Source organism: Propithecus coquereli, unplaced genomic scaffold, assembly GCF_000956105.1.
Source record: "Propithecus coquereli isolate 6110/MARCELLA unplaced genomic scaffold, Pcoq_1.0 Scaffold104, whole genome shotgun sequence".
Taxonomy (NCBI): domain Eukaryota; kingdom Metazoa; phylum Chordata; class Mammalia; order Primates; family Indriidae; genus Propithecus; species Propithecus coquereli.
The window spans coordinates 6,493,357-6,503,413 of NW_012134303.1; the positions used below are offsets into that span (position 1 = coordinate 6,493,357).

At 38.1% G+C, this 10,057-nt stretch overlaps 1 protein-coding gene across 4 annotated transcripts in view; it reads right to left on the reverse strand.

The window, feature by feature from the left end:
• ACSL4 (acyl-CoA synthetase long-chain family member 4) overlaps positions 1–10,057 on the reverse strand; it is a 91,175-nt gene that overhangs the window by 59,599 nt on the left and 21,519 nt on the right. The window contains exon 1 of one of the 4 annotated variants that reach the window (XM_012645337.1): positions 4,895–4,925. The exons of the other annotated variants lie outside the window; for them this stretch is intronic. The gene's annotated coding sequence lies outside the window, so the exon portion shown is untranslated. Of the gene's footprint in view, positions 1–4,894; positions 4,926–10,057 lie in introns of those variants that run through there. 4 annotated transcript variants of the gene reach the window in all.

Genomic DNA, 10,057 nt, shown 5'->3' on the forward strand with positions numbered 1-10,057 from the left:
AAAAAAAAAAAAAAAAAAAAAGCTCCAATGAAACACTATGCTCCAGCTGAGGGGCAGTCTAGTATGGTAATTAGGAGCCAATATGCTATAGCCAGACAGCCTGGGTTCAATTCCTCACTGTGCCACTTACTACAGGTGGGTGACCTAGGGCAAAACATTTAACGTCTTTGCCTCATTTGCCACAACCATAAAATGGAGGGGATGATACTATTAACTACAGGGACTGTCATGCGGCTTTAAAGAACCGATCTTACAATTCCAGCCATTATGCACTTTTTTCAGTTTCTCAAAAGCACTGAAGTTAATCTCTTACCTCTGCTTCTAGCACATGCTTTTCCCTCTGCCAAGAACATTTTCTTCTTCCCTTTTCCTGGCTTTCTTTAGGTCTTAGTTTAAATGAAACTAGTAGAAAGCCTTCCTTGACCTCTTATGTTAAGTCAGGTGCCTCCACTGCTTGCCCTCAAAGCACCCTGTAGCACAGCACATAAACTTGTCTAAGTTTCTGTTCCCCTGCTAGGCTGTAAGCTCCTTAAAGGCAGAGGTCATGTCTGTCTTGATCACCTCTGTAATCCTCAGACAGTACAGGTTCACAGTAGGTGCTTAATAAATATTTCTTGAATGCACATAGAATGAAACAAGTCATACTAGGTAGAAAGGAAACCAAAGAAGGATTTCCAAGTTAAATCTTTCACTCTAAGCAGAAGTTTATGCCTCTCCACATTTGAGATATATAGGAGTGCTATATTGAGAGGCTTGCCATTAAACATGAGAAGTGCCACATTCTAACCAAGTATAAACTTAATGCCCATTTTGGGTAAGAACCATGACTTCATAACCGAGCAAATAACAGTCTGTTCAGTGTGTTTACACTTATTATTTTACATCTTGTATTCCAAAGCTTTTATTAAAATAAAGATATTGCAGAAAAATGATATGGCTAGTATAGCTCCTTGAATATTATCAGCTGGACTAAATGAAACTCATAAGTGCCAGTGACATAGATGGTGAGAAGAAAAGGAACGTGAGACCATGAACATGGAAGAAAGAGCACATAAGAAAGACAAAAAGTCAATTTGATATGGTGGAGAGTGCTAGAGCAACATCAGCAGCTTGTCTACAAGGTGCCACTGGGTGGCACCAGTGCCCCTGGCTACTCATTACAGATATGGAACCAGGAGAAAGAACTGTTAGGGCACCTTGCAGAGTTTCTGTGAAAGCTCAGAAATCTATCTCCATTACACTGAAGTTCAAGTTATCTGCATGTGTCACCAACACAGGGATAGGACTTAAGGATGTGTTTATCAGAGACTCCAGGAAGGTGAGTTTGTCAACATTTTTTGACTAGTCAAAAGGTTTCAGAGTCAGCTCACCATTCTAAATGCAGAGATTCTCAGAGAAGTATCAGAAAGGAGGAAGGGGTCACAATAATCTGGAGAGCTTTTTATTTTTTATTTTTTTGAGACAGAGTCTTGCTCCATCTCCTGGGCTAGAGTGCCGTGGCATCAGCCTAACTCACAGCAACCTCAAACTCCTGGGCTCAAGTGATTTTCCTGCCTCAGCCTCCCAAGTAGCTTGGAATGCAGGCATGCACCATCATACCCAGCTAATTTTTTCTATATTTTTTTAGTTGTCCAGCTAATTTCTTTCTACTTCTTTTTAGTAGAGATGGGGTCTCGCTCTTGCTCAGGCTGGTCTCTAACTCTTGAGAGCAAGCAATCCTCCCACCTCGGCCTCCCAGAGTGCTAGGATTACAGGCGTGAGCCACTGCGCCTGGTCTGGAAAGCTTTTTCAAACTATTAGGCTGAATCATATTAACACTGCAAATGGTCAAAAATCTGTTACATGAAAAAAAAACCCAGCAATTTCAAATGGTCCAACCTAATATACACATATTTAGAATCACTGGCTTATTGAGCCATTGTTATTGATGAGAGTATGTCATATTTCTCTGGTTTATTATGGGAAAAAAGATTGAGAACACACAAACAGTCGGCCTTTTTCTTAGTCATGAAGAATTAACTGAGCAAAGAAATGGAAACAACAAAATACCTAAGGACAGGGAATAGATTACTGTCACGCACTGCATAATGATGTTTCAGTCAACAATGTACTTCATATGCAGTGGTCCCATAAGATTTTAATGGAGCTGAAAAATTTCTGTTGCCTACTGATGTCATAGCTGTAGTAATGTCCTAATGTAAAGCATAATGCAAATTTATGATGAAAAAAATTAACCATGCAAACTACCATGGACAAATTTCTGAAAAGAGTGACACCTCCTTAGAAAGAGCTTCAGGCAGGTCCTTCAGGAGATATTCCAGAGGAAGGTACTATTATCACAGGAGATGACAGCTCCATGTGCATTACTGCCCTGAAAACCTTCCAGTGGGACAAGATGTGGAGGTGAAGACAGTGATATTGATGATCCTAACTGCATACAGGCATAGGCTAATGGGTGTGCTGTGTCTTAGTTTTTAACAAAAAAGTTTTAAAAGCTTAAAAAATAAATTTTAGAAACAGAAAAAAAATTATAGAATAAGGACACAAAGAAAAAATATTTTTGTACAGCTGTACAATGTGTTTTAAGCTGTGTTATTACAAGAGTCAAAAAGTTAAAAGAAATTAAAAAGTTTATGAAGTAAAAGAATTATCAGCTAAAGTTAATTTATTACCGAAGAAAGAAAAAATATTTTTTATAAATTTAGTGTGGCCTAAGTATACAGTGTCTATAAAATGTACGGTAATGTCCCAGGCCTTCACTGTCACTCACCACTAACTGACTCACCCAGACCAACTTCCAGTTCTGCAAGCTCCATTTATGGTAAGTCCCTCATACAAATGTACCATTTTTTAATCTTTTATACCACATTTTTATTATACCTTTTCCAGGTTTACATATGTTTAGATACACAAATACTTACCACTGTGTTATAGTTGCCTATAGCATTTGGTACAGTAACATGCTGTACAGGTTTATAGTTTAGGAGCCACAGGCTTGTACCATATAGCCTAGGTGTGTAGTATGCTATACCATCTAGGTTCGTGTAAGTACGCTCTGTGATGTTCACACACCTATGAAGTCACCTAATGATGCATTTCTCAGAACCTATCCCTGTCGTTAAGCAATGTGTAACTATATAACTATATTAAAAATAGCAGATGTGGGAAGTTTCACACAGAAAAGTAAATGCTATATTAAGTATAAAAAACCAAATTGCTTGAAACCCAGAAATTTTAAAAACAAAAAAACTGGGCCAGGCACAATGGCTCACACCTCTAATCCCAGCACTTTGAGAGGCCAAGGTGGGAGGATCGCTTGAGGCCAGGAGTTAAAGACTAGCCTGGGCAACACAGCAAGATCCCGTCTCTATAAAAACAAATTTTTTTTTTTAATTAGTTGAGCATGGTGGCGCACACCTGCAGTCCCAGCTACTCAGGAAGGTGAGGCAAGAGAATCGCTTGAGCCTAGGAGTTCAAGGCTGCAGTGAGCTATGATCATGCTACTGCAGTCCAGCCTGGGCAACAGGAGGAGACCCTGTCTCAAAAAAAAAAAAAATTACAATAAAAAAATTGCAAAACAGTATATAAAATACATTTTTAAATCTGTCTTTTAGGGAAATCTCAAAATTTGAGGGGAATGGATTTGTATTCTCCCTAGAAAAAATTATGGAAGGATATATAATAAAAATATCAGTAGCTGCCTCTGGGTAGGAGGATTACCTGTACTGTGTTTTATTTTCATCTACATACATTTTCTAAAATAAACAACTATAATAATTTTGGGTCCCGGAACAGAAAAAAAATTTGGTAGAAAACTAGGGAAGTCCAAATAAATTCTATAGATTAGTTAATAGTATTATAACAGTGTTATATAAAATGTTAACACTTGGGGAAGCTGGATACAGATTATTTAGAATTTATAAATTACCTTTAACAAATTTTCTGTAACCTAAAATTATTCTAATATAAAACATTTATTTTAAAAAATCCTATGTATTAAGATCACATTTTAAAAATCTAGAAGACATTAAAACTAATTTTTTTTTTAAAAATCTAGAAGAAAGAATCCATTTGGTTAAGGGGTCCCTATATATTAACATAAACAAGAATATGGTAGAATAAAGCTTCTTTGGTAGTAAGTCGCTATGCCTTCTAACATTACAACAAAAAGTTGTAAAGACAATTCCAATCTAAATAAAAAAGTGATATCACCCTACTAGGCGAAGACTCACTGAAGCAGGAAAGAAATGGTTAAGTCTCTACTTTATTTGGTCTTGTAAACATCATTGCTGAAAACTAATATACCACAATAACATGTTGATTTGAAGAGGGAAGGAATTAAAAGTTAAGTATAGACAGTAACAACCCTCTTCCTTCAAAGTATTTTTAAAAATCTAGTTTCCCAAATCCTGGGTAGTTACAGGTACATGCACGTGCATTTGTTCAAGAAATATTCACTGAGTATGTATTATGCCCTGCGCTTGTGGAGCCTACTGTTCAATAATCTTTTAAGTGGACAGCAGTGTTAATATTTAACACAGACAGCTAGACATATAGGTAGAAAAGGAAAGAAGGGTCACCCATGAGGCAATCCTCAACCCTATAATAATATCCCAAACTGAAGATTATACTCCTACACTTTTAAAAGTTGATAATAATAGCAACCCTCTGGGATTATCCAGTTATACCTATTACTGCTTATGTATCAGCTGGCTTACCTAAAAATGGACTTCATTAAAAACTTCCTTCAGGCCGGGTGCAGTGGCTCTTGCACTCTGGGAGGCCGAGGTGGGAGGAGATCCCTTGAGCTCAGGAGTTCAAGATCAGCCTGAGCAAGAGTGAAACCCCGTCTCCACTAAAAATAGAAAAATTAGCTGGGTGTAGTGGTACATACCTCTAGTCCCAGCTACTGGAGAGGCTGAGGCAGGAGGATCACCTGAGTTGAGGGCTTTGAGGTTGCAGTGAACTATGATGACGCCACTACACTCTACCCGGGGTGACGAGCAAGATTCTGCCTCAAAAAGAAAAAAAAAAATTTCCTTCAAATACTGGGGCAAGGAAAAGTATGCAGAGCCAAAGGATGAAAATAAGGTTCTGAAGAAGAATGAAAGAAAAGAAGAAAAGGAGGAAAGAAAAATGCAGTCAAAAAGCACAAATCACCAACTAAAACATCTTGATCAATTTCATCTACAGACTAGTCAGCTGTTACAAACAACAATGCTGCCTAGTTATAATACTACTCTATCTAGCAAGTGTAAAATTTAGAATAGCTAGTTGCACTGTAGAACACGCCCAATGGAAGTTTCACGCTTTACGTATTTAAAACGCCTCAATATAAGGCACTTTTGCATAGTACCAAAACAAGAACTCTAAGAAAAGATTTAAAGAGAAGTGCCAGAGTACTAAAAAAGCCCAAGCAGAGCAGGAGTCTTTTTCCCATCTCAATGAAATACTATTTAAGGAAGGGGAGTTACATATCCCCATATAAAGGTCAGCCAAGAAACCTGCTGCAATTCCAACAGTGTTGATATTTTCTACTAGTAGATATTGCTGCCCATGTGTCCCTAATACATTTAGCTTCTGCTGCATCTGCAATGTAATGTACCTTTAAGGTATCCTTTTGCAGTTATTTCTGTGATTAATCTAAAATATATCATCTTTAAACTAGGCAGTAATTCAATCCTCCTAGATAGAGGCACCTGCAACCAATGTGAATAGCAGTAAAAGATGAGAAGATAGTTTGCTTGTTTATGTATATGGGACAGTCTGCTACTTACTTTTCTTCAAAAGCAAAACTAAGGTCAACACAGAACATGGTTTTGTTTCCTTTAAATACACCTTGAGCTCTGATGCCATACATCTTGAGCTCTGATGGCTATGCGATGGTGTTTTATAGGCCAGATTTTTGTAAAGAATAAGAAAAGATGTACCCCAAACTTATGGTGTTCAGGGCTGCTATGCCAAGCCCAGGCAACATCCTGATCTTCCAGCAGCAATGGGGCAGTGCCGGCAAGGAAAAAGTGGTCTAGCAACAGCAGGATGTGACCCCAGACCTGGCCAAGAACGATATTCAATACAAATCCCAAAATTTAGAGGATCACTCCACAGAACAGTTTATGCAACTCAAAAAGGTAACTGTGAAACTTTGAAATATCATTGATTTTCTTTAACTCAAAAGGTAGATATCATCAGCAGAGCCCATGAGTCTAAGAACTGATTTTCTGTCCTGAACGAAGTCCTAGTCACTGCTCCCAATGCAAAAGAAACATTTCCCCATGATTTTATGACAAAATGTTACATCTAGAGAGAAAGACTGGACAAATAACATGACTTTAAATATTACATTAGCTACAAATGATGCAAAATTAGAGAGAGAAATCAACTCTAGGTTGAAAGATAATTCTTTAAACCAAAATCAGCTGCTTCAAAATGAGTTGGTTGCATCTCATTAAAGTTACATGGAAGTATTATAGGCTGGGCGTGGTGGCTCACACCTGTAATCCTAGCACTCTGGGAGGCCAAGATGGGAGGATTGCTTCAGGTCAGGAGTTTGAGACAAACCTGAGCAAGAGTGAGACACCATCTCTACTAAAAATAGAAAAAATTAGCTGGGCGTGGTGGTGCATGCCTGTAGTCCCAGCTACTTGGGAGGCTGAGGCAGGAGGATAGCTTAAGCCCAGGAATTTGAGGTTGCTGTGAGCTAGGCTGATGCCATGGTACTCTAGCCCAGGCAACACAGTGAGACTGTCTCAAAAAAAGAAAAAGAAAAGAAAAGAAAATGTTTGAAGAAAAATTTAAGAAAAAAAATTTTAAAGAAAAGTATTATATAACAATAATCCCACCTCTGAAAAAGACAGCAGAGTTTTGGATTCAATTTTGCAGATTTCCACTGGAGATTGTGATCATCAAATGAAACACTGCAGGGATTCTCAATACACTATTTAGCTTAAGAAACTCCATAGGCTACAACTTGTTTTTTAAATATGTCTCATAAGTACGGACTGGATTTGAGATTCCTGGTTTTCAAAACTCTGGATATAGACCATAAATTCACTGCCACTTCCTCCTCATCTTGGTGATGTCCTAATATAGCATCCACCTCCTCTTTCCTGCTGAAAGTGTCCTAAGTAAAGTGATGCTTCAATCAAAGAGGGGGCGGAGAGATGGTCAACAGACTTCCTCAGTTGAGGACAATTAAAAACAAGATTATACAAGCACTTTATCCCTATGAGGCCAAAAACAAAACAAAACTATGGTCTTTAGGGCTAGGTTTTTTTTTCTTTTTCTTTAGAAGAAGATCCATTGTCTGAAACTTTTGTTAGGAACAAATCCCCCATTTTACTAAAGGTTGTCACTGCAATCATAGGCCAATCACTCCACAGAAACATTTTATATAACCAAAAAACAATGGCATAAATGCAGAGTGCCACAGAAATAAGACAGGGGTTGGGGAGCTATCCTACCACTGGAATGTTCTTCCAAGTGCTAGAGGTGCCACCTTTGCAGAGCACTTGTGCCTACACAGCTCGAGAGTGACCCCCTACCTAGTGAGCATACAAGACAGCTGGCAGGGCTGGTGCAAGTATCTTATTACCCCCCTAGCAACTTTGTACTCCTGGGGTTGAGAATTATCAATTATTCCATTCTAACCAACCTAGTCCCAAAAGAAATGCAAAGATATGGCTGAGCTGTAAAAGTTATCTTGGGGAACTCCATTTCAAAACAGGAATAAAAAAGAAGGCAGTGGATTCACAATGAAGGTTTTCATTTTGCAGCTGTGTCTTCTAAAAACACTCTGTACTTCAAGGGATACCACCTGTAATGAAGTGAATTCTTTGGGGGTTATTACCTAAAATAAACAAAGTTACTCTCCTACAAACATTTTAATATTTAATCTCTTGGTGATCAAGAGAATGTTAAAATTAATGTCAATATTTATATAAATTTAAAAAAACCTGGGCCAGGCGCGGTGGCTCACACCTGTAATCCTAGCACTCTGGGAGGCCGAGGCAGGCGGATCATTTCAGCTCAGGAGTTCAAGACCAGCCTGAGCAAGAGTGAGACCCCCCCCATCTCAATAAAAAAAAACAAAAACAACAAACCTGCTCCCACATAATAATCCTGGTCTTTATACTTGACACTAAAAATAAAGTCCAAGTAAAGCAGTCCAAAATTTTCTGGGGGAATATCTGCATTATATAACATCCTTAGGAGGTCAGTAATTTTGCTTAAAAACGTGTAACTGTATTTGAATGGATATGCTAACACTGACATTTCTTCTACTTGGAGAAATAAACACTACATAGCTTCCCATCTGCAGGTTGTTCTAATTCACAAACAGTGCCCCTGAGCCCTGCCTTTTCTAGTTTCCAGATTATGGAAGCAACTTGCTTCCCGGAAATTCCAACCTACTCCTGTAAGGAACTGTCTGGGCATAGAGAGGACACCAGCGGCTTTCAAAACCCTTTGTTTGGGTCCTGCATTGGTTCCTGACACTTTCTCAACGCCATATATTCCACCAAAGACTTTAAACCACCCTGGACTAACCTTGCAATTGACCTTGGACAAAATGTAGAAAGTTTCTGTCATTCCAGGTGAAGGAATACCATTATCCCTGGCCTGCTTTTCTTTTTTCTGCTCTATTTGTCTGAAACATATTAATTCAACAACTGTTATGGCTACTTCTGCTCAAGTTCTACCCATCAGTAAAATTATGATTTTCAACTATTCTCTTAAGCTACTTCTCAAATTAGTATCGTCCAGTGGTCATGTGAAACACGCAGTCTTTTACTTGGATTCAGCCCATGCAATTATTAGTACTAGCTCTCTCTTCTCTTCTCAAAGCCATGACTGAATTTTAAGCTCATTCACCAAGTTCCTGTTTCCTGTCTGAGAGAAGTTTTCAGCTTTCAGTTCATTTGAGAAGCAGAAATGACTAATATATTCTGAGCACAATGAATGACCACCATCTCAGCACTAGCTGCTCTGCCTATTCTCCAGGTTTTCTTTGATAAAGCATCACTCAGGTACCCCCAGGGAGCTGGTCCTTCAAACTCCTATCGTTACTTTTTTATAGTATTAAAAATACCTTAAGCATACTTTAAAGGTAATAAACAGAATACCTAAGAGAGAACAGGTATTTCACCATGCCTCCCCACTGCACTAACATCATAACAACCACTAGAATCCGCCATTAACATTTTCAACACCTTCCTAATAGTCTAATCTCACATGCCTCCCTCATTAATTGAGAAATAGGGAGCCTCTATCCTGAATCCCTGTAAAATTTGTAACTAGAAAGTACCTATGAGAGAAAAATCCTCCCTACTATAAAAATCAATTCCAAAAAGGCCTAAATACATAGTCTTGGAAAATAGAGACACTGTTTCAACTGCCATAACAAAAACATGAGTAACTATCTTGGGCCTTCACAGTAGCACCAGGTAGAATCTTCTTTTGTACAATGCTCTGTTGAATTCATGGAAAATGATTGAAGTAGCAAAAGTCTTCGTGGCAAAGTAAGATATTTTCACCTCTATGTCCCACAGCATAAACCCAGAGGAAGTTATAATGACTCTGCAGTGGATTTGTTTAACAAATGCTGCTAGATGACTTGAGAAAGCAGCATACATATCTACTTGCCTAAATCAAACTTGGTCCTCCAACACCGTTCTACTAACATTCAATTTTATATACTATAGACTGAGATATCATAGACAAAGATTCATGTTGCTCTAGATACCTAGTTTTCTTTACTTTTGTAAGTTGTAAAAGAATACAACTACACACAGGCACACCCTTACTAAAAACTAGTCACAGCAGTTGTTTTTTTCTTTGAAGAAAAATAACCATTCACCTTCAGTTTTAAAATCTTCATTACAACCAAACTCCACCCAAAAGCTTCCTAATGACGTTTTAAGATATTGCACTTATACATTATCACTAGTAACTACAATGTCAAGAACATGCATGTTCATAGTGAAAGTCAAAACAGAATTGAACTGGTTCAACATTGAGAACTTAAAAATTCCTCGGTTATTTACTTTTTTTTCTTCTT